This window comes from Hemiscyllium ocellatum, chromosome 13 (assembly GCF_020745735.1).
Source record: "Hemiscyllium ocellatum isolate sHemOce1 chromosome 13, sHemOce1.pat.X.cur, whole genome shotgun sequence".
Classification (NCBI taxonomy): domain Eukaryota; kingdom Metazoa; phylum Chordata; class Chondrichthyes; order Orectolobiformes; family Hemiscylliidae; genus Hemiscyllium; species Hemiscyllium ocellatum.
The window spans coordinates 16,188,545-16,214,340 of NC_083413.1; positions in this window are offsets into that span (position 1 = coordinate 16,188,545).

A 25,796-nucleotide genomic window follows, 5' to 3' on the forward strand; every position below is an offset into this window, starting at 1 on the left:
GGTCAGGGTTGGGATTAAGATCAGTGTCAGGGTCAGAGTCAGAGTTAAGATTAAGGTGAGGATCAGGGTTAGAGTCAGAGGAAGGATCAGGCTTAGGGTCAAGGTCAGGGTTGAGGTTTACAAAAGGAGTGAAAGCATTAGAAAGATGACAGGAAAATTCACAAGAATGATTCCAGGGATGACGGACCTGAGTTATGTGAGTAGACTGGAGAAGTCAGCAACATTGTTCTTGGAGAATGAATGTTTGAGATGAAATTTGATAAAGGTTTTCAAATTTGTGTGAGGCTCAGACAGACTAGATAGGGAAGAACTATTCCTACTGATGGCAGAATGAAGCACAAGAGGGCACATTTTAAAGGCAAAAGAAAAGATGACGAGGGAGAGATGGAGTGTCTGAAAAGAATGAATGTATGAAGCTGTGAGGAGAAAGTAGGGAATAGTCCAAGCTGAAAATATTCCATTTCATCCAGGTCTCGGGTGAAAATGCAGATTGATCCCAATGTCATAACTTAAAGACACTGCCTTCCTGTAGGTAGGTGGGTGATTCCCAAACTCTGACCTGCTGTTGTCACCAATGTTTATATGGCTAGTTCAGCTTCTGGTCAATAGGACCCCCCCCCCCCAATTCCTATCCTGTTGAGAACTGCAGGTTAAGACCAGGATGAGGTTATATACGGGCAGCAATCACAGGTGGATAGAATGAGGAATGGTCTCAATTAACAACTCCTCACCCAGTTTCTGCCAGGAAGCAGCAGTTAAAATTGATGACATCATGGGATGAGTATTAACCCCAAAATTTGCAGGTTAAGTTCAGTGGAGAGGGTAAAAGTCCCTAACCTCAATTCTCAAGCCATACTGATGATGAATTGATCAGGTCAGATTTGGTGGAGCCCAGCAACTAGGAGGTGGATTGAATTATAGAACCCCCACAGGATGGAAGCAGGCCATTCGGCCCATTAAGTCCACACTAACCCTCCTAAAAGCATCCCACCCAGACCTAACCCCTATGCAATCTTTCTATCACCCCATGGCCAATCCACCGAGCCTACACATCTTTGAACTGTGGGAGGAAACCCTCACAGCCAAAATGGAGAACATGCTAACTCCACACAGGCAGTTGGCCAAGGCAGGAATCAAACCCAGGTCCCTGGTACCGTGAGCCACCATGCAACTTGAATATTTTAATAAGGCTGCTAAGCATTGATCTAACTAGATTTGCATATTCAAACCAAGTTAGCTGGGTTTTCCATGCCTCAAGAAATCTGACAACTGAAGGGAAGTGAAGGGGTTGCACATTTAAGACAGAGATGAGGAGAGATTTCTTCACTGAGAGGGTAATGAATTTGTAGAATTCTTTACTGTAGAGGCCTGTCCAGGCTGGGTCATTAAGTCCATTCAAGGCTGAGGCAGTCAGATATTCAATCAGGAAGAGAATGAAGGGTTGTGGGGAAGAGGCAGGAAAGTGGAGTTGAAGAATATTAGAAATTGCAAGAGAAATGTTTTGGTGTTCCGAAGGAGAGTCAGATTCAACTCCAAAAATTAACTCGGTTTCTTTCTCCATTGAGCCTGCCAGACTGGCAGAGTTTCTCTAGCACTTCCTGTTTTGATTCTAGATTTCCAGCATCAGCAGTGCATTGCTTTCATCCGGTGTCATGGCAACTGTATTGTTGTCTTCCTACATAAAATTTGGAGATTTGTAATGTAACTTTCAGACAATGGGCATTTGAATACATTGAGCATTTTGCAAAAAACAAGTCTGTAAATCATTGATGAAGAACTCTGTTTGGGAGTTATTTTATGATAAATTGAGTGCCAGCAAGTCATTATCCTAATTTAATCCCAACCTTTCATCTGCTACCATTTTACACCGTGGCACAAAGTCTAAAAGCCCTTCTCCCTCCTTGTGTCTCACTTGTTGCTTTGTGAGTCTCCATGAGACAGTGAGTCTGACATATCTCAGGAAGATTTACACCACTTATATATCTTAGAGATGAAGGGACTCGATATCTTGTGAATGAGACCCAAATCAACTGCTTCCATCTCCAGTAGCTAATCTTAAATATTTCCATGTGTGGGTTTCTATTTCTTGTGTTTAAGAGCAAAGTGATTTTGATTCCCAGCTAATTTGAAATTAGCTATTTGCAGTAATGAATCTACAGCTTTGTTCACTTGACAATCTTGTTAATCTCTTCATGTCTCTCTGTCTGTCTCTGTCCCTCACAATCTCTAAGAGCTCCACATCTGATAGTAAGATAACTGCATGGCACAAACACAGTTACTGACAAGTGAGAATTACCTTTAAAGTAGTGGTTGATTTATCAGACCCATACTGTGCATGGCTTTCTACAACATGTAAACTAGATGGTTATCAAGAGCTCTGTTTATACATTTAAGATGCACTGAACCGCTTGTGCTTTATATTATTTCAAAGAGGAGGCTAACAGACTGATGACCTGTAATCACAATGTGGTGCAGCAGTTAGCAGGTAGAGGTGATTTAGGAGTGTTGCACACTATGAACCTGAACCAAAAACTAGCACTCATGTCTGATCATATAGGATCTGTACAGCACGAATACCGACAAAGTTAAGTGGTGTCTTACTTTGAAACCAATGTGAAGGCAAAAGTTACCTGCTGAATGTTTCTGGCATTTTCTGTTTTTATTCGGGGTGGAAGAGTGAGCCATCAACATGCCTTATTGTGAAGGTAGACATAAGTCACAAAAATGAAAATAAAAAAACAAACTGTGGATGCTGGAAATCTGAAACAATAACAGAAAGTGCTGGAGAGACTCAGCTGGTCTGGCAGCATCTGAGAACAGAGTTAACATTCGAGTAAGGTATCCCATTCTGATTTTGTTTCAGATGTAGGCCGTAGCTTGAATCTGCGGTTCCTGAGATCCTCCTTTCACTTGTGGTTTCAGTATTACCTACAAAAAGGAATACATCCCAAAAAAAGGAAAGGGAGATTTTGCTTCCTCATTTTTGGACAAGTTCAGTTCAAAAGCCTGATAAGGAGTGCACAAAGATTTTGTTGTATTCACGTGTGGCTCATAGGCAATGTTGGCTGGGCCAGCACGTATTGCCTGTCCCTAGTGGCCCTTAAGAAGCTGGTGGCAAGCTGCCTTGTTGACCCCGCTGCAGTCCATGTGCTGTAGGATGACCCACAATGCTGTGGGGGGAGAATTCCAGAAATTTTGACCCGAGGCCAAAGAAGTCATGGCAAAATATTCGTAAGACAGGATGGCAAGTGACTTGGGTGTGAACTTGGAGATGGTGCTGTTCCCATGTATCTGTTACACTTGTTCTTCTAGATGGAAATATTGAAGGGTTTGGAAGGTGCTGTAAAATTGTGTTTGGTGAATTTCTGCAGTGCATCTTGTAAATGGTACTAACGTTGCTACGGAGCATTGGTGGCAGAGGGAGTGGATGCTTGTGGATGTGGTGCCAATCAAGTGGGCTGCTTTTTGTGGATGGTGTCAAGTTTCTTGAGTGTTATTGGAGCTTCATCTATCCAGGCAAGTGGGAAATATATCGTCACACTCCTGACCAGTGCCTTATAGGTGGTGGACAGGCTTTGGTTGGGAGGGGGGGCGTTGGTCAAGAGATGAGTTACTCATTGCAGCATTCTTAGCCTGTGACCTGTTCTTGTCATTGTGTTTATGTGGCAACAAGAGTTTGAGTTTTTGGTGGATGGTAACACCTGTGATGTTGATAGTGGGGGATTCAATGATGGTAACACCATTGAATGTCAAGGGGTGGGGGTTGGATTGTCTCTTATTGGAAATGGTCATATGTTACTTGCCACTTGTCAGCCCAAGCCTGGATATTGTCCAGGTCATATTGCATTTGAACATTTTCTTTTTAAATTCACCCATGGCACATGCTCATTGCTGGCTGGCCAGCATTTCATTGCCTGTCCCAAGTTTAGATTAGATTCCCTACAGTATGGAAACAGGCCCTTCAGCCCAAAATGTCCACACTGACGCTCTGAAGAGTAACCCACCTGGACCCATTCCCCTAGCCTATATTTACCCCTGACTAATGCACCTATCACTACAGGCAATTTAGCATGGCCAATTCACCTGACCTACACATCTTTGGATTGTGGGAGGAAACTGGACCACCCAGTGGAAACCCACACAAACATGGGGAGAATGTGCAAACATAACACAGACAGTCGCCCGAGGTGGGAATCAAACCCGGGTCCCTGGCACTGTGAGGCAGCAGTGCTAGCCACTGATCCACCGTGCCACCCCAAGTTGCTCCTTGAGAAGGTGGTGGTGAGCTGCCTTCTTGAACTGCTGCAGTCCTCCTGCTGTGGGTTGACCCATAATGTTCTTGGGGAGGGAATTCCAGGATTTTGACCGAGTGACACTAAAGTTACGGTGATGTATTTCCAAGTCAGGATGGTGAGTGGCTTGGAAAGGAAATTGCAAGTGCTGGTGTTCCCCTCTATCTGCTGCTCTTGTCTTTCGGGATGAAAGTGGTTAAGGGTTTGGAAGATGCTATTTAAGATCTTTAGTGAATTTCTGCAGTGCATCATGTAGATAGTACACACTGATGCTACCGAGCATCTGAGGTGGAGGGAGCAGATGCTTGTACATATGGTGCCATCAAGTGGGCTGCTTTGTCCTGCATGGTGTTGAAATGTTTAAGTGTTGTTGGAGCTTCACCCATCCAGGCAAGTGGGGAGTATTCCATCACATTCAAGACATCTGTCTACTAGATGGTGGACAGGCTTTTAGAGAGGTCAGGATGTTGCAGTAGCCACTGTAATTGTATAGCAAGTCCAGTTGAATTTCTGTTCAATTGTAACCTCCAAAATGTGGATAGTGGGGGTATTCGGTGATGGTAACACCACTGAATGTCAAGGTGCAGTGGTTAGATAGTTTTTTTATTGTTGATGGTCATAGCCTGGCATTTGTGTGGCACAGTGTTACTTGCCACTTTTCAGTCCAAGCCTGGATATTGTCCAGATCTTGTTGCATTTGAACATGGATTGCTCCAGTATCTGAGGAGTCGCGAATGGTGTTGAACATTGTGTAATCATCGGCGAACATCCCTACTTCTGACCTTATGATGGAGAGAAAGTGGAGAAAGGCACAGTAAAAAGCAGCAGAGGAGGTACAACCCTAAATAAAGGGTGAAAACTCGTCAGTGCTAAAGCCAGGGCAGGATGTTTTTTTGAGGATTAGGAAGTCAGAAGGGTATGTCATCTCTAAACACATAAACCATGATCTTAAATTGCCAGAATGCCTGAAGATATGTTCAGGAGGAATAGGAAGACATTGATTTACTTGAGCCAAGAAGTGAGACTCAGTATGATTCTGACAGTACTTGGGACAGCCATAAGTCTACACAATTAGACAGGGTCCAGACGGCTACAATTATTTAAGATATAGCACAACAGCGACACCCTAACATTGCCTTCAAGTGAACAAGATTGAGATATCCACTCAGAGGTGCAGATCATCTCAACATGTGAGATTTGGAATTTTGGCAGGGGTGCTGTTGGAAGATGGTGATAACTGTGATGATGGAAGCAGAGGTAGTCTCGATTGCAAATCATGGGGTCAAGCGGACCAGATTATTTGAAGTACATGTTCCAATAAGTAAATGTTTAGATTATGTTCTCAGAACAACAAACAAATACAGAATACAAGCACAAAGTGAATATTTAATACTGAAACAGACTGAAAAATAAGCAAAAAGAAAATCTCTTCATGTTTCTTGACTCATATACGGATTGTTTATCTGGAGGTGGGAGGCTGTGGATCATCAATTGGAACATCTACAACTCTACTTTTGAAAGTGGAGGATAATCAAATTTCTCTTCCACTCTTTGGTGCTGAAGGGTTAAGTATCCTTGAGGATTGTTTTAAAAATCAAACCAGGTCTGCTTTGAAACAGGCAATGGCCTTAATGAGTTGAATAAACAGGAGTTTGCCAAGAGGGTTGAATTTTGCCCTGTTAATTCCTCCGTACTGCTGGAGGTTGGGTAAGACCATAGCGAGAGAGGTGCAGGCTATTGGAATCTTGGGTGGTAAAGTAAAAACCATGTTTTGGTGAAGCCACAGTAAGTGCACATTGCTGCCATTACTAGCTATAATGATCCTCATACTGACATTAATGATACAAACACCTCATAAGTAAATCAAAGTAAAAAATTTGAAATAATGTAGACCAAGTAGAAAGAGTCTTTGGGAGAGATGTGGGATAATCAGATTTATAGAAGGTAGAATATAGAACACTACAGCGCAATACAGGCCCTTCGGCCCTTAATATTGCGCCGACCTGTGAAACCAATCTGAAACCCACCTAACCTACACTATTCAATTTTCATTCATATGTCCTTCCAATGACCATTTAAATGCTCTTGAAGTTGCCGAGTCAACTACTGTTGCAGGCAGGATGGTCCACACCCCTACTACTTTCTGAGTAAAGAAACTACCTCTGATATCTGTCCTATATCTATCACCCCTCAATTTAAAGCAGTGCCAACTCATGCTAGCCATCACCATCAGAGGAAAAAGGCTCTCACTGTCCACCCTATCTAACCCTCTGATTATCTTACATGTCTCAATTGAGTCACCTCTCAAGCTTCTTCTCTTCAACGAAAACAGCCTCAAGTCCCTCAGCATTTCCTCATAAGAGATTCCCTCCATACCAGGCAACATCCAAAGTAAATCTCCTCTGAACCCTTTCCAAAGCTTCCACATCCTTCCTATAGTGCGGTGACCAGAACTGTATGCAATACTCCAACTGCAGCCGCACTAGAGTTTTGTACAGCTGCAGCATGACTTCATGCCTCTGAAACCCAATCCCTCCACTAATAAAAACCAACACACCGTACGCCTTCTTAACAACTCTATCAACCTGGGTCACAACTTTCAGGGATCTATGTACATGGACACCAAGATCTCTCTGCTCATCTATCCTACCAAGAATCTTACCATTAGCCCAGTACTCTGTATTCCTGTTTCCCTTCCAAAGTGAATCACCTCACACTTTCCACACTAAACTCTGTTTGCCACCTCTCAGCCCAGCTTTGCAGCTTATCTATGTCCCTCTGTAACCTACAACATCCTTCTGCAATATCCACAACTCCACTGACCTTAGTGTCATCCACAAATTTATTAACCCATCCTTCTACTCCCTCATTCAGGTCATTTATAAAGAGTTATGTAAATCATAATGATGTAACTGATCACACTACTGTGATATCAGTAATAAATGTGGAGGAGCTGGTGTTGGACTGACATGGACAAAGTTAGGCTGAGAAGTGGCAGATGGAGTTTAATTTAGATAAAAGTGAGGCTGCATTTTGAGAAAGCAAATCTTAGCAGGACTTATACACTTAATGGTAAGGTCCTAGGGAGTGTTGCTGAACAAAGAGACCTTGGAGTGCAGGTTCATAGCTCCTCGAAAGTAGAGTCACAGGTAGATAGGATAGTGAAGGAGGCGTTTGGTATGCCTTCCTTTATTGGTCAGAATATTGTGTACAGGTGTTGGGAGGTCATGTTGCAGCTGTACAGGACATTGGTTAGGCCACTATTGGAATATTGTGTGCAATTATGGTCTCCTTCCCATCGGAAAGATGTTGTGAAACTTGAAAGGGTTCAGAAAAGATTTACAAGGATATTGCCAAGGTTGGAGGATCTGAGCTATAGGGAGAGGCTGAACAGGCTGGGGCTGTTTTCCCTGGAACATCAGAGGCTGAGGAGTGACCTTATAGACGTCTATGAAATCGTGAGGGGCATGGATAGGATAAATAAACAAAGTCTCTTCCCTGGGGCGGGGGAGTCCAGAACTAGAGGGCATAGGTTTAGGGTGAGAGGGGAAAGATATAAAAGAGACCTAAGGGGCAACATTCTCATGCAGAGGGTGGTACGTGTATCAAATGAGCTGCTAGAGGAAGTGGTGGAAGCTAGTACAATTACAACATTTAAAAGGCATTTGGATGGGTATATGAATAGGAAGGGTTTGGGGGGATATGGAGCAAATGCTGGCAGGTAGGATGAGATTGTGTTGGGATATTTAGTCGGCACGGACAAGTTGGAACGAAGGGTCTGTTTCCATGCTCTACATCTCTATGACTCTATGACCAAGTGATAGTCCAGCAGGTTTATTTGGAAGCACTAGCGTTTTGAGCGCTGCAACTACTGGATGAAGGAGCAGCACTCTGAAAGCTAATGCTTCCAAATGAAGGTGTTGGACTATAACCTGGTGTTGTGTGATTTTTTAAAATCAGTAACAGAGATAGTAACAGTGCAGAATGAGCATGTGGACAGAGCAAGGTCTGAGACAAGATGTTAGAGAGCTGTATTTGATAAGCTGCTGGGAACAGATGTAAAGAAAGAATGTTGCAGTACATGGGCTGAAGAGTGTTACTTTGTGATAAGGAGCATGTAGCGTCAGGGGCAGTATACGTGCAGCTACCTACTGCCCCGGTTACTCAAGACTGATAGCTTCATGTGTAGGCAGCAGTACTGGCTTAAAACACAAGATAAAGTTCACAGAGGGTAGGCAGGAAGGTAGAGTTGATGCTACCAGAAGACCAGCCCCTGTCAAATGGCAGAACAGACTTAAGCGACAATATGGCCTTTTCCTGCTCCTATTTTGTATGTTCATATCGCGACTGAGGAAGGAAATTCTGGTTGATTTTTCTTGCCATTTGTTCCAGAATGGGGGGCCAATGGCAGCTCTTCGAGGGAAACCAAACTGAGGTCACGTAAATACTAAAGTCCAAAATCTGAAATTGATGTTGATGTCTCAATAACATGCTTGACAGTTCCCTTACGTAGAGCTACAGTATGGGAAGTCTATGAAATAAAAAACAAGTTGATTTTCCACATCTGATTTTGAAAGCACCTTTTAATTGACTGTAAGACAAGGAAAGCCTGAAATGCCAAGTTAAAATTTGTAACAGTTGAAGACATTATTAACTGAAACCAATTGTGAAAGGTCATTGATCAGAAACATTCACTCCATTCCCCTTTCCACAGACAATAGCTGACCTGCTGTGTATTTTTGGCATTTATATTTTGATTTCAGGTCTGAAAGCTCCAGAGTATTTCTCTCTTGTCCAGGTTATTCCTGTTTGTGAATAGTTGGAGCAGGAATGATCCTCTCCTCACTTCACATCGCACAGTGTTTGTTTCCCAGTTGAGAAAGGAAACATAAGACAAAACTATTTCCAATGCCAGGAAAGTCAGTAACTCAAGGTTACAGATATATGGTCACTATCTGAACAACCAGAAGCAATGGTAGGAATTTGCACAGTGTAGGTAGTTATGATCTGGATTTAGTTCATAGAATCCCTACAGTGTGGAGACAGGCCCTTCAGCCCAACAAGTCCACACTAACCCTCCAAAGAGTATCACACCCAAACCCCTTACCATAAGACCATAACACATAGGAGTGGAAGTAAGGCCATTCGGTCCATTGAGTCCACTCCGCCATTCAATCTTGGCTGATGGGCATTTCAACTCCACTTACCTGCATTGTCCCCATAGCCCTTAATTCCTTGCGACATCAAGAATTTATCAATCTCTGCCTTGAAGACATTTAGCGTCCCGGCCTCCACTGCACTCTGCGGCAATGAATTCCACAGGCCCACCACTCTCTGGCTGAAGAAATGTCTCCGCATTTCTGTTCTGAATTTACCCCCTCTAATTCTAAGGCTGTATCCACGGGTCCTAGTCTCCTCACCTAACGGAAACAATTTCCTAGCGTCCACCCTTTCCAAGCCATGTATTATCTTGTAAGTTTCTATTAGATCTCCCCTTAATCTTCTAAACTCCAATGAATACAATCCCAGGATCCTCAGCTGTTCCTCGTATGTTAGACCTACCATTCCAGGGATCATCCATGTGAATCTCCAAATGGGGCCTAACTAGAGATTTATAAAGTCTCAGTAGCACAACGGTGCTTTTATATTCCAACTCTCTTGAGATAAATGACAACATTGCATTCGCTTTCTTAATCACGGACTCAACCTGCATGTTTACCTTTAGAGAATCCTCGACTCGCACTCCCAGATCCCTTTGTACTTTGGCTTTATGAATTTTCTCACCGTTTAGAAAGTAGTCTATGCTTGTATTCTTTTTTCCAAAGTGCAAGACCTCGCATTTGCTCACATTACCCTACCCTATTACTCCACACTTACCCCTGACCTACACATGCCTGAATGTAAAATGAGCAATTTAGCATGGCCAATTCACCTAACCTGCACATCTTTGGATTGTTGGAGGAAACCCGCGCAGACGTAGGGAGAATGTGCAAACTCCACACAGACAGTCACCTGAGGCTGGAATCAAACATGGGTCTCTGGTGCCGTGAGGTAACAGTGCTAACTACTGGGCCTGAAACGATGAAGTAAACAGATTCAAAAGTGGTATTCAACTGAGAATTTGATAAATACTTGAATGAACAATCATTTGCAAAGCAATGGATAATGAAAAGGGGGAATGAATAGCTCTAATAAACACCCAACATTGGGCTGATGGACCAAATGGCCTCCTGTATGCTGTATCATTCTGATTCTATGATTACTGGATAGCAGTCAGGAGCAGGAATCCACTACAGCATCAAACTGTTGCTCCAACTGAGATCCATTACCCCAACTCTAACTGAGAGGGCCAGCTGATGGAGGCTCCACACTGAATGAAGACATTGACCATAAAGTCTTTAGAAAAGCTAGGCCTAGCCTCAATTTTCCAGACTGCTTCTTGCAGCATCATTGTACTCAAGAGGGAATTGAGTTTGATACCTCATCAACAAATAATGTCCTCAACAATACAGCCAGCATTGTGGCTCAGTTCTGAGGAAGGGTCACTGGACCGGAAACATTAACTCTTCTCTCCACAGATGCTGCCAGACCCGCTGAGCTTTTCCAGCAATTCCTGCTTGAGACCGACTGTTTCAGAGAAGTAATCCAGAATTCAGTTCCTTTGCAGAGTTTACTGGATTGTATTGGATGGTGGTGGACGTTTTAAGAATTATCCAACTTGTATGTCTTTTTATTTTGAGGCTCACACCTACCTGGGTTCCACTGAGTCTGTTGCAACATTGAATGATACAATAGCATAGAAAGAGGCCATTCAGCTCATTGAATCTGTGCTGACTACCTCGAAAGTGACATCAAATTCATTTCGCTCCATAAATTCTCCATAAATGCATTTTCCTTTCTTGGTCTTTTCCCAATAACCTTTCATCTGTGACCTTTCTATACTCCTTGATAGTGACCAGTGTGTGATGGATCTTGGGATTTAATGTCAACCCAATGCCCCAAAATGCACGAATGCACCAATAGTTAGACTGTCTAGCAAGAGGGCCAACTCTCTTTTATGAGGGAGTGTGTTCTTCTGCCTGTAAAGTTTATCCCTGGTTCCAATGAATCAAAAAATGTGTTACATTTATTTTATGAGGTCCAGTATTTATTAAGACATTGAGGGGAACTTATGGAAATGTAAAACATGTAACAACAAAACCACACAACACACACAAAGGCAAAGAACGCCTTGCGATAATAATAGAGGCAGGTGATTTATTTTACAAGCAGATGGTCGGAAAGTATTCTGGAATTTCCATGTAATGATGCAAAACTTCAATCTTAAACTCTCAGTTTACATAAAACAAACCATGGGATACCATGCAGATGCTGATTGAAGTGCAGCATGACATGGAAATATATTCAATCTGTAATAAGACATATAAATTAAACAACAAACATAGAGTTTCTATAAATGATGGTCACAGTGCAAAGGGGGAATCCAAGACTAAAGTTAATCCCAATGTGTTCTTAAAAATTCTGGAGCTAATGATAGTTGATCTCTTTAAAGTTAGTTGACTATCTAGTAAGTTTTCTGAATGGTTTGGACAATTCAAGACCTGTGTTCTGTTACAGAAAAGCTCAATATCCCCACTCCAATTTTCTGATTATATTCTAGGATTTTCATGTGATGACTGGCCTTTGGCTAGATTTTACCTGGAGTCAGTGGTACTGCCAACTGGCTGGAAAGTGGGAATGAAAGGCAGCATCGGGTTATCTGTGCTACAGACTTCCTGGAAGCTGTCTGCAATGGCCCAGAAATCATAGAATTTCTACAGTGTGGAAACAGGCCTTTTGGCTCAACAAGTCCACACTGACTACACCGAAGAGTAATCCACCCAGACCCATTCCCCTACCCTATTAGTCTACATTTTCCCCTGACTAATGCACCTAACCTACACATCCTTGAACACAATGGGCAATTTAGCATGGCCAACTCACCTAACGTGCACATTTTTGGACTGTGGGAGGAAACCGGAGCGCCCGGAGGAAACCCACGCAGACACGGGGAGAACGTGCAAACTTCACACAGACTGAGGCTGGAATCAAACCTAGTCCCTGTCGCTGTGAGGCAGCAGTGCTAACCACTGAGCCACTGTGCCACCCTAAATTTTCAGACAATTGCTGGAGGTCATGACATTAACCATATGGTAGAATATCTGAGCTCCAGTGCTGCCATTCCCTGGAATGGCCGGTGAGCACTGCAGTTCCCCTGGAAGCAATGGTGACTGCCGGGACTGCAGCATTCCCCAGCCAGGCTGGAGTGGATTAGCCTTTTAAGGGTGGCTTTCTTTTTAACTCTGAGACCCTTTTGTTGGACACAACCTTCCTAAAAATGAAGGATAGCTCCTCCAAACTCCCACCACTCAAGGTTTCCAAAGTGGTTTAGCTGGTAGCTGTGGTGTGCAATGTGAGTTGTCTGCTCCAGGAATAAATGGTGGGTTACCCTCACTCCTGTGATTCCGCTTAAATTAAACAAAGAACTGGCGAGGCCAGAGGTCAGAAACAAAATGAACGTTGTTGGGAAATCTCAGCAGGTCTGGCACTATCTGTGGGGAGAAAACAGAGTTAATGTTTTGAGTCTGGTGTCTCAAAAGCAGCCAGGAAAAAGTGGGATTTATGCAGAAGACAAATTTGGGGGAGGGAGGTTTTGGGGGGCGGTGGGGGAAGAGGTGAGCAGATAAGTGAAGGTGAAGCCCAGAGAGAGAGAGAGATACGAAAAGGGGTAAGTAAACAAGGAGATTATGAATAGGAAGCCAGGACAGAAGGAAAACTGATTAAGAGATAATAAGAGTTAAGTGTTGGAGAGAATGGGGAGCTGTACTGAATGTCATTCTGTGAGAATGGCCCTAGGAGTAAGTGTGAATGGGGGCCTGTGCTCAAAGCAGCCCATGTCATAACTGGGTGTGGGGTGGGTCAAAAATGTGGAAGGATGGAGACAGGCTCAAAAGTTGTCGAATTCAATGTTGAATCCTAGAGGCTGCAGGGTCCCCACACGGAAAACAAGATATTGTTCTTTGAGCTTGTGCTGAGGCTCCCTGGAGCACTGCAGCACGCCCGAGAGAGAAATGCTGGTGTGGGAACACTGTGGGCTGTTGAAGGGCAGGTAACTGGAGGTTTAGGGTCATTTTTGAGGACAGAATATCGGTGTTCTGCAAAGCAGTTCTCCAGTCTGCAATTTATCTCCCCAGTGAAGAGTCCACATTATGAGCAGCGAATACAGCAGACTAGATTGAAGTACAAGTAAATCACCACTTCACCTGGAAGGCGTGTCTGGGACCCTGGATGGTGAGGAGGGAGGAGGGAGAAGGTAAACAGCAGTGGTTACACCTTCTGTGATTGCATAAGATGGTGCCTTGAGGGTGTGAGGAGATGTGGGCCAGTGTGCCCCAGAGAGAACAGTCCCTGCAGAATGCTGACAAGGGAAGTGTGGGAATATTGTAGAATCATAGAATCCCTACTGTGTGGAACAGGCCATTCAGCCCAACAAATCCACACCAGCTCTCTTAAGAGCATCCCACTGAGACTCACCCTCCCTCGCCCTATCCTTGTAACCCTGCATTTCACCATGGCCAACCCTAACCTGCACATCTTTTGGACTGTGGGAGAAATCCGCAACACTCAGAGGAAACCCACGCAGACACGGGAAGAATGTGCAAACTCCACACAGACAGTCACCTGAGGCTAGAATTGAACCCAGGGCCCTGGCGTTGTGAGGCAGCAGTGCTAACCACTGAACTGCCATATGAATCCAGTCATCTCACCCTGATGGAGATGCAGGAAGTGGCAGCTCACAATCCTTTGGTATGGAGGCTGGTGGGGTGTTACGTAAGGCCCAGGGGATCCTATCATTGCTGCAGGAAGGAGTGAGGGCAGAAATGCAATCTCGGCCAGTTTTATTCTCCAACCTCAAATGTTAGCTCATACATGGAGGGGAATAGTGTACTGGGAAGTCCCACCTTAGCTTTTAGTATTGCTGAAATAAGACTCATTTTGTCCAAACATTTTTTGGTGTTTTGCACTCATCAGGATGTTTTGCAAGAATACCAACCAACATTTGCATTGCATGAGGAGATAATACTGATTGGTGCATTCTCCATGGCAACAGAAGGTGGGGAAAGCTGATTCCTTGAATATTTTAGAAAGAAGGTATAAGAATATACTGAGTTTACAGGTTTACAGACAATAACAAAAAAGATGAAGCATGATTGCTCCTACAAGACACCAAAACAGGCACAAAAGGCCAAATGTTATTTTTCTGTGATGTCAGACTCTGAGAATTCTGATTGGATTTTATTGGGGAACTATATTTATGCTCATGAGCTTTGTTGAGATGCTGCCCTTTAATCATTCCCATGTACCCAGTATTGTACAAGAACTAGTTCTCTTGTGATATTATTCAGAGCAAATTGGCTGAAACATCAAAGAATGAGCAAAAACACTGTGTTACGTGATGCACAATATTTTGTACTGGCACTGTATGAAATTTGTCTAGTTATTTTAAGTCAAAGACGTCCAATTGTTCTAAACAGTCAGCAACTGAGACATAATGGTAACATTACTGGACTAGCAATCCGGAACTCCAGATTAATGCTCTGAATATATCAGACAACTAATCAAGCTCAAATATAAAGTTGATCTCATTAATAGCAACCATGAAACTTCCTTCAATTTTTGAAAAAAGTCGATCTGGTTCACAATTCTGCATTGGGGGAAAAATAACCATACCAGTGACCTCTGATACATGGAAAGGCAAGGGCAGCAGATGGTTGGCAGCATCACCAACTGTGTGTGCCACTGGCAAAGTTTTTGTCTATTGCCAATCCATAATTTGTTTTGAGAAAGTGGTAGTGATTCTGTTCACCGAGCTGGGAATTTGTGTTGCAGACGTTTCGTCCCCTGTCTAGGTGACATCCTCAGTGCTTGGGAGCCTCCCATGAAGCGCTTCTGTGATCTTTCCTCCGACATTTGGAGTGGTTTGAATCTGCCGTTTCCAACTGGCCACGAAACGACATGACCAGCTATCCTTAGTAGCCACACACGCAGATGACAAGCAACACCAATTCGACTGGGACAACACTGCTATTATAGGACAAGCCAAACAGAGAACAGCCAGGGAATTCCTAGAGGCATGGCACTCATCCACAGATTCAATCAATAAGCACATCGACCTGGACCCAATATACTGACCACTGCAGCGGACAGCTGGAACTGACAACCGGAAGCGGCAGATTCAAACCACTACAAATGCCAGAGGAAAGATCACTGAAGCGCTTCACAGGAGGCTCCCAAGCACTGAGGGTGTCACCTAGACAGGGGACGAAACGTCTGCAACACAAATTCCCAGCTCGGCGAACAGAACCACAACAATGAGCACCCGAGCTACAAATCTTCTCACAGACTTTAAAGTGGTGGTGAGCTGCCTTCTTGGACTGCTGCAGTCTGTGAGTCTAGGTAAGCCTAAAGTGCTATTACAAAAGGCGGCCCAGAGATTTGACCCAGGCAATACCATTCCAAATTTGGATAGTTGGCAATTAAGTTTGAGGAGGTGATGTTCCAATATTGCGGCTCCCTTATTCTTCTGGCTGATAATGATCATGGGTTTGGAAGGTGCTGTTGTTCGATAAGTGACACTCTACTCTTACAAATGATGCTCCCTACTTCCACAGAAATCAATGGTGGATTGAGTGAATGTTCCAGTTTGTAAATGGGCTGCCAATCAAGCAGGTGTCTTTATTCTTGGCTGGTGTTAAGCTTCTTGAGAGTTCTTCAGTCCACACTCATCCATGTTAGCAGCAAATAATCCATCACTGATGGTCAGTTTGTCATAAGAAGAGAGGCTGGTCAAGTAGTGCCGTATTCACTGGAGTTTAGAAAAATGAGGGGGGTCACTTGGAAACATATAAAATTCTGGCACATCTAGACAGACTGGATGCAGGAATGATGATCCCTTGCCTGGAGGACTCTGGAAGAAGAGGACATGGTCTCAGGTTATAAGGTTGACCATTTCAGACTGACATGATGAGAAATCTCTTCATTCAGTGATTGGTCTACCTGTGGCATTCTCTACCACAAGGGATCCAGGTGAGTGCAGGTGTAAGGTGTTGAGAGAGAGGATCAACTATAATCATATTGAATTATGAGCAGGTCTGGTGGTCCAAATAATCTCTTCCTGCTCCTATTCTCTGTGTTTTCAGGTTTCTTTCAGGCTCCTGACTTATGCCATGAGGGCGCTGGACAGTCAGTAGGTGAATTACTCACCATCGTATTTCCCAGTCTCTGACCTGCTCTTGTAGCCACAGTGTTTATATGGTTAGTCCAGTTTAGTGTCTGATCAATGATAATCCATAGGATATTGATAGTGTGGGGATACAATGGCAATTCCATTAATGTCAAGGGGAGATGTTTAGAGTCTCTGTTATTGGAGATTCCTTTAGCTGACATTTGTGAGACTTGAGCCATACTTGCCACTTTCACCAGCCCAAGCCAGAACACTACTCAGGTCTTGCTGCAAGCAGGTAGCTTTCATATGTGAGGACAAAAGCAAATTACTGCGGATGCTGGAATCTGAAACCAAAAGAGAAAATGCTGGAAAATCTCAGCAGGTCTGGCAGCATCTGTAAGGAGAGAAGAGAGCTAACATTTCGAGTCCAACTGGCCCTTTGTCAAAGCTAAAAAAAGGGGAGAAGTGGGGAGGTATTTATATTAGGCTGAGAGAAGGTGAGTCATGGCTCCAGAAGCAAAGGTAGCAATAAAGAGATGATAATGACAGTGCATAGAGAGATTACAGGGAGATTAGGAGCTGTGAATGACCAAGGCTGAAGCCAGTGCTATGTGACAAAATATGTGGGGGATGGGGGGGGGAAGGGTGAAGCAGGGGCAAAATGGAAAACAGGGGAGAAGGGTAGCAAAGGGGGAAGAGGAGAGGGAAAAGGTGATGAGAGAGTGGGGAGCGAGAGAAAGAGAGACAATCAAGAAATAAAAGGTACAGAACAGTGAAGAAAATATTTTTAAAAAGTAAATACAATAAATGGAATAAAATTACGGAGCAGAATGAAAACAGAAGGGTCGAGATGGGATAATCATCTGAAGTTGTTGATTTCTCAACAGGAGTGAGAGAGGAAGGGAAGACCTACTGTGATTTTCCAGCATTTTCTTCATATGTGAGGAATTGTGAATGGTTCTGAACATTGTGTAATCCCCAATTCTGACCTTGTGATGGGGGAAGGTCAGCTGATGAAGCAACTGAAGATCGTTGGGCCCATGACACGACCCTGAGGAACTCCTGCAGAGATATCCTGGAGCTGAGGAGACTGACCTTCACCAGCCAGAACCATCTTCCTCTATATAAGGTACGAATCACCAGTAGACGAACTCCTCACTCATTATTTATCTCAAGAGGGTTGGAATATAAAAGCACCGCTGTGCTGCTGAGACTTTATAAAGCTCTGGTTAGGCCCCTTTTGAAGTACTGTGTCCAGTTTTGGTCCCCACACCTCAGGAAGAACATACTGCATTGGAGCTTGTCCAGTGGAGATTCACACGGATGATCCCTGGAATGGTTAGTCGAGCATACGAGGAACAGCTGAGGATCCTGGGATTGTATTCATTGGAGTTTAGAAGATTACGGGGAGATTTAATAGAAACTTACAAGATAATACATGGCTTGGAAAGGGTGGACACTAGGAAATTGTTTCTGTTAGGCGAGGAGACCAGGACCCGTGGACTAGGACACAGCCTTAGAATTAGAGGGGATCAATTCAGAACATAAATGCAGAGACATTTCTTCAGCCAGAGAGTGGTGGGCCTGTGGAATTCATTGCCGCGGAGTGCAGTGGAGGCCGGGAGGCTAAATGTCTTCAAGGCAGAGATTGATAACTTCTTGATGTCACAAGGAATTAAGGGCTATGGGGAGAATGCGAATAAGTGGAGTTGAAATGCCCATCAGCCATGATTGAATAGTGGAGTGGACTCGATGGGTCGAATGGCCTTACTTCCACTCCTATGTTTAATGGTATTATGGCTCATTGCGTGCCTCATTTGATCAAAAGGTGCATTGATGTCAAGGGTTCTCACTCTCCTCTCAAGTTCAGAATTCCAGTTCATATTTGGATTAAAGTAATAATAAGTTTAGGTGTCAAGCGGCCCTGCCGGAACCCAAACATAGTACTGAGGGCAGGTTATTCCTCTGTAAGGACTGCTTGATAGTGCTGTTAACAGTATCTTCTGTCTATTTGCTGATAATTGTGTGTAACTTGATAGGGCGATAGTTGCTGAAAATGTGTTGCTGGTTAAAGCACAGCAGGTTAGGCAGCATCCAAGGAACAGGAAATTCGACGTTTCGGGCCAGAGCCCTTCATCAGGAAACTGATGATAGTTGGTCTGGTTTGATTTGTCCTGGTTTCTTTGAACAGGATGTACCCAGGCAATTTTTTACTTTGTCAGATAGGTACTGGTATTGTGCTGTACTGAAACCCTTATCCACCTTGCCACCAATTCTCATCCTTTTTTTATTTACTGTTTTGATCAATCTCTTCATCATTCGATCATTGCATCTTGTAACACAGATGCAAGTCGCTCAGCCTATCATGCCCGAGCTGGCTTTTTGAAAGCGACATCCCATTTTGTCCCACAATCTGTGGTTGTAACCTGATGCTCCAAATGTTTGTTTTCCAAGTATATGTCCAATTTGCCATTGAAAGTTCCCAATGGAATCTGACTCCACCAGCATCTCAGACAGGACATTCAAGATCTTTACAACATTGTATTGAAAGAAAATGTTCTCATTGCCCCACCTAGTTCTTTTGCCAGTTATTTTCTGGCTGTGATATTGGGGACATATTTTCTACCATAATGGCGAGTGTCAATATTGTGGTGAAAATGCCAGAAGAATTCAAGACGCAAACTTGGCTCTCCTCTTTTTCAATGAAGTGTATTATACTTAATGCATCCTTAATGTTTTTTAATTAATAATTTAATTATTTTATTCCATTATTTATTTTCTCTTCCTGCATATTTTGTTAACCCAAAGAGTAATTCCCTTACTATAAACTTACAGAATAGACCTTAACCACTTAACAGGTGCTCACCAGACAACTAACTCCTTCCAATCTAGTAGAGTAGGAACCAATTCTCAGAAGGTAACAAGTTTAGGAAAAGCAAAGGAGCACGCTCATGTATTTTTTTAATCAACCTCCCAGTACATCGTTCAAAATCAAACTCAGTGTGAATTCTGAGTGGTTAGCACTGCTGCATCACAGTGCCAGGGATTAGGGTTCGATCCCAGCCTCCGGCAACTGTCTATGTGGAGTTTGCACATTCTCCCCTTGTCTGCGTGGGTTTCCTCCAGACGCTCCGATCTCCTCCCACAATCCAAAGATATGCAGGTTCGGCGAATTGGCCATGCTAAATTGCCCATAATGTTCAGGGATGTGTAGGTATTGTGCATTAGTCAGGGGTAAATGTAGAGTAATAGGGTAGCAGGAATGGGTCTGGATGGGTTACTTTTCAGAGTGTCCGTGTGGACTTGTTGGGCTGAATGATCTGTTTCCATACTGTAGGCATTCTATGATTCTATGAAGTTGCACTGGAATGTTTGTATTTACATGCTCTGGGTGAGGCAAACTGCAACTACAAAATAAACTCGCTTCTTTAGCAACTGAGTTGGGCTGCCTTCCACTGGAATTTCTGAGCTTATCTTTTAACAATGGTGTCACATTTGCAATTTTCCTGTTCTCTTCAGTACTCTCTGCTTGCCTGATGAGTGCAGTTCTATTGTGTCGTGTCTCACAGCAGATATGCAATACAGTATAGAAGTAGGCCATTCAACCCATTGCGCCCACATTGATCCTCCAAAGAACATCACATCCAGACCCATCCCCCTACCCTATCTCTGTAATGCTACATTTCCCATGCCTCAAACACCTAACCTACACGTCCCTAAATTTAGCACAGCCAACTGATCTAACCTGCAGATCTCTGGACTGTGGGAGGAAACCGGAGCACCCGGCAGAAATCCATGCAGACATGGGGAGAACGTGCAAACTCCATGCAGTCACCCTGGGGTGGAATTGAACCCGTTTCCCTGGTGCTGTGAGGCAACAGTGCTAACCACTGAGCCACAATCAAAAGGAATTGTAGAGTGGTACGGTATAGAAGAGATCCTTCAGTCCATCAACACTGTAATGCCAAAGCTGCATTGCTCCCACTTCCCAGCATTAGGCCCATAGCCTTGAAAGTTATGACAATGTTATGATTCTTCTTATCATTTTCCAGACTTCATCTGGGTTCAAAACCTTCCTTCCATTCACAATCTCTTTATCTTCACAACCATTCAATATTCCCATCTTGCCATGTTCAAGGAAGGTGGTAAAGCTAGCATTGTTGATCTAACAGATTTACCTACCTCAGAGATAGATCGTTTATAGATCATTATAGATCATTTAGTGATCTATCTATTAGCAAGTGCTAAAAGGCTCACTAATTTGATAAAATGGATTCCTATTTGCTGAAGTTTGCAGGTGTAGCAGATGACTTTAAAGATTTATTCAAATCATTCTCTGTAACACAGTGCCAAACACTTCTTCAGAATCAGTAAGTTGCCACAGTCACAGGTTCCAATCCTAGCCTTTCTGACTACAATGATCCAACCCAGATGACAACAACTTTTACTGATATTTATCACACAGAGCGCACCATAAACTCTCCCTGATCCAATCTAAGAAAAAAAAACCCCAAAATTTGTGGATACTGGAAATCTGAACTAAAAACAGAAAAATGGACCAAGACTATTTCCAAGTGAACTATTATTTGTTAGTTAGCTCAGTTGGCTGGATGACTGGTTTGTGCTGTAGAGCATGTGAACTGTCTGGGTTGAATTCCCACACTGGCTATTGTTACTATGAAGGACTGTCCTTCTCAACATCTCCGTTTGCCTGAGGCGTGGTGACCCTGAGGTTTAATCCCCCACCAGTTGTCTCCTTAATGAGAGCAGCCCTGTGACCTGGTAGAACTGTGGTGACTTTACGTGTTATCTGTACAACTGATTATGTTGCCTGCTCAATAACTACATTTGTATTCAGCTGCTAGTAGAGTCATACAGTATGGAATCAGACCCTTTGGTCCTACCAGTCCGTGCTGACGATAATTACTAAACCAGTAATTTTGTTTTCTCCCCATTATTCATTCACGGATGAGGGGTCACTGGTTAGGCAGCATTTATTGACCATCTCTAATAGTCCAGAGGGCAGTTAACAGTCAACCACATTGCTGTAGGCCTGGAGTCACATGTAGACCAGGTCAGGATGACAGACTTCCTTCAATGACATTAGTGAACCAGGTGAGTTTTTCTAACAATCGACAATGGGTTTATAGTCGTCATTAGATGCTTAATTCCAGATGGTTGTTGAATTCAAATTTCATCATCTGCTATCTCAGGATTCAAACCTGAGTACCTGGAATATTACCTGGATCTCTGGATTAACAGTCTCGCGATAATACCACTAGGCCACTGACTCCCCTTAATGTGATGATATTCTCTGCATGTGCTATTTGGAAATTCCATCTCTCAGTACGCATTGGAAAGCTCTGCCAGTGTTTTTTTGTGTTAAGCTCTGGATGTTTTGTCAGTGCAGTGAGCCCACACCCAACCTGCACCCTTGATTAATTCATTCCTTGCCCTCCCCAAACTCCTTGCCCATCTGTATCTACCTCTCTCATTGTCATATACCGTGCAATGTATGGTCAGGTCACTGCTGACCATGCACAGCATTGTTGGGGAGGTTAGATGTTATCTGTGGGCCATTAGGTAGCTGCCTTCTCTGAGTTAGAAGGCTATAGCTATAGGATCAATTCTCACACCAAAGATTTGTGTACAAAGTGTATCCTAACTCTCTATGCAGTACTGAGGGATTGCTGCATTGTTGGAGATGCTGCGGTTAATATATATTGAAACAAAGCCTCATCTGCTCCCTCAGGTGAATATTATTAAAGACGAGCAAAAGGCCTTTCTGGGTGTTCTGGTCAAGATCTATTCCGCAGCCATTAAGAAAAAAACACACTATCGTTGGGAATGGTTGAAAGAAATTGTACAGTTGCATTCGAGAGGAAGTGTGGCAAGTATTTGTGAGAGCCTTGATTAGATGGCTGAAAGGATAGATTTCAGTGAAAAAATGTGGGAGGAAACTCGGGTGGAGCATGAACGCTGGCATGGGCAGGATGAGTCGAATGGCCTGTTATTGGCCATATGTCATATGTATCCCGATGGGATAGAAAGGAAAGTTCTTCCTTCGTGTAAGAACTTCAGACACAACTGCCAGAAACCCATCCAATAGTTTTATGCCCAACCCTATCGTGGATGGTTGTATCATGTGCCCCCTTCTCCTGAATTCCTTCAATATATTCTTCAGTCTCCAAGGGTATGGATGAGATTCGCATGCCCTTTGACGCTACTAATGACTTGGGTTTGCAGCCCTACCTGAGCTGAGCCCCAGGCCCCAGTTATTGGGCCCTGATGTAACCCCCTCGCTCAGTCACCAATTCATCAAAGGTTCAGGGCCAGGCAAGTCAACATGTACTAGCTGCTCTTCGACGAGAACAAGAGAGGAGAGAAAGATTGCCTCCGAGACAATGGAATTCATATTGCTCTTATCTCTCTGACTCCAGCTACTTGGAAGCTGACAACAGCAACCACCACAATACTTTTTCTCACATGTCTCTTGGAAAATGGATTTACATGGTTTGAGTTTAGAAAGAAGACATTGAGAAATGGAGTAATCCTTGATGACATGAGGTGACCATTAGTGTTCAGGCTGATGAATTTAGAATGGCTGCAAATTTAGATGCCTGCATAATTATTTCACTAGCTGCATCAATATATCAGTGGCAGTGAATAATATTTTCAGTCTGCTGGGGTTTTGATTTGTTGCAGGTGAGTGTAAGATAGAGTACAGAGCACTGTTTTAATAAATCATTTCAGGTTTGGCTTTAAAGCAGACTTGATGATGCACCATATTAGGTATGACAGGGGGCGACATGAGCTTGGCCTGACATTTTCTGAAGGCTGCACGTCTACACTTTCTTGCCTGGTCTGGCCTACAAGTGACTCCAGGCCCACAGCAATGTGGTTAGCTCTGAAATGGCTAAAAGAGAAACTCAGTTCAAGAGCAATTAGAATGGGAAACAAATCAGGCCTTGCCAGGGACTCTCACATCCTATTTAATTCAAAAATTCGACAAGTGGCTATTTGAGGTGGTTCAACATTTGTTGAGGGGGAAATAATAGCTTTCCTGAAGATGAGGTTCTGATGCTTGGATTGGTCTGTGGAGGCAAATGCCAGAAAGCATCATCCTGACATGTTGAGCTTGGCACATTTGGAGCAGGTAAAGATGGAATGGAAGCTTGAGAAAAGCAGTGGTCTCTCTTTGGTCTCAACTTTTATTTTGAAGGCACTAATGGCCATTGCATTTGAACTATATCATACTCTGCTTTAGTTCAGTTGAAATAGAATAATACCTGCATATACCCTAATAACGTTTTGTAAATGTAAAACCTTACCTCCCGTGTTACCTCCCATGAGCGAGCCAAGATCTATCTAGATTGCTAAGTTGACTACACTGGTCAAAGGTTAGAGAGGATAATGTGTCACAAGGCATAATCTGATGCCTCATGTGATGGTGCCAAAAGCTCGAGTTATGGTCTCATCACTTTATGACTGAACCTGATCCCTATCAATGGGCAGAGCATGAGAAATCTCTGCCAACTAACATGCTGCTTTCTATTTGTACTGCTCTGAAAACCCCGGAGAAACCAAGTATTCAGATCATCATAACATCCAGTGAAATTGCCTTCACATGATTGAAAGACATTGTTGATTTAGAGCAATATATTTTCTTGATTTGGAGTTTTAATTTTATGCCATAACATATTACAAGTGCAGTGGCTCAAAGCTGATAGTCTCGGGATAGAGTCCGTCCTGGATTTTGGATCTTTCTCAGATTTTGGACTGGGCTGTGGAGGGTTTTGGCCTGGCCGGATTAGTTAGGGTCAGGGACAGCTCAGAGCATGAGAATTGACCAACCAATCCAGCACCAGTCTGTGTTAGTGCAATGTCTGGCTGGATCAGCCAGCTGAGTTATTTGTACGAGATCATTTAACTTAACAAATGGTATAGTATACTCCAAACTTGTTCAGCTTTTGGACAATTCTGAATTTTGCACAGCCAGATTCGAGACTTTACCTGTTTATAATCCTTGACTGTGCTTGAGAAGGGGTGTCAATCATGCAGGTTTGAGCAATAACATTTTTAACCCCTTTGAGGTCAATACTGGAGGCAGATATGATGCCAGCTGTGTCGGGATGTATCCCGATGACTGATGAACCTTAGCAAACTACAGATCTCTTCTGCTGTCCGTCACGAGCAGAGTACTGACTGTACTCCACAAGAACATTCTTGCACAACTTAGAGCATAGGGCTATCTCTAACTGGCAATCGGCTAGTTGTCAATTGTGGCGTGTTTAATGGAGAGTGTTTCTCTCTGTGATCTCTGTGACACTCCTCACGTTATTCGCTGTAACCCGCCTCAAAAGCTGTGCACCACACGTCAATGACTCCCCACTCATCGTGCGTTCCATCTCAACAGAGGCAGGATTACTCGTCACTCCTGGCACCTCCCAGGATGCCTAGCACCAATGCCATAATTAAAGCCAAGTTGTACACCAGATCAAATGTTGCCAGCAAGGAGTTTCCCTTAAATGTGGGAAGAGAACAAAAAAGAAAAGGGCACATGTGCAGCACAAATGAATCTTTCATTGTAAATGCAGGTACGCAGTCATATTTTGCTATTTAAGAACCAAGCTACACAGGTTACTTGTTACTGGAGTACTCTGTCATGCAGAAGGTGATATATCACTTGCTTAATCTTCCTCTTCAGAAGACCACTGCTTCTCTCAAGCTTCCAGACCACCTGCTCCAAATGTGCAGAGCTCGACATGTTGGGATGATGCTTTCTGACATTAACCTCCCCCCACCCCCTGCAGACCAAGCCAAGCATCAGAACCTCATCTTCAGGAAATCTGCATTATCGAACCCCTAGAGTACGGAAAGAGGCCATTTGGCCAATTAAGTCTGCAATGATCTTCTGAAGGGCATCCCACACAAACCCAGACATTTCCTGATAAAGGGCTTATGCCCGAAACGTCGAATTTCCTGCTCCTTGGATGCTGCCTGACCTGCTGCACTTTTCCAGCAACACATTTTCAGCCCAGACTCCATCTTATCCCTGTACTCCTGCATTTCCCATGCTTGTCCACCTAACCTGCTCATCTTCGGAAAGTGGGAGGAAACCGGAACACCTGGAGAAAACCCACACAGACACATGTATACTTCACACAGAAAATCATCTGAAGCTGGAATCAGACCAGAGTCCTTGGTGCTGTGAGGCAGCAGTGCCAACCAATGAGCCA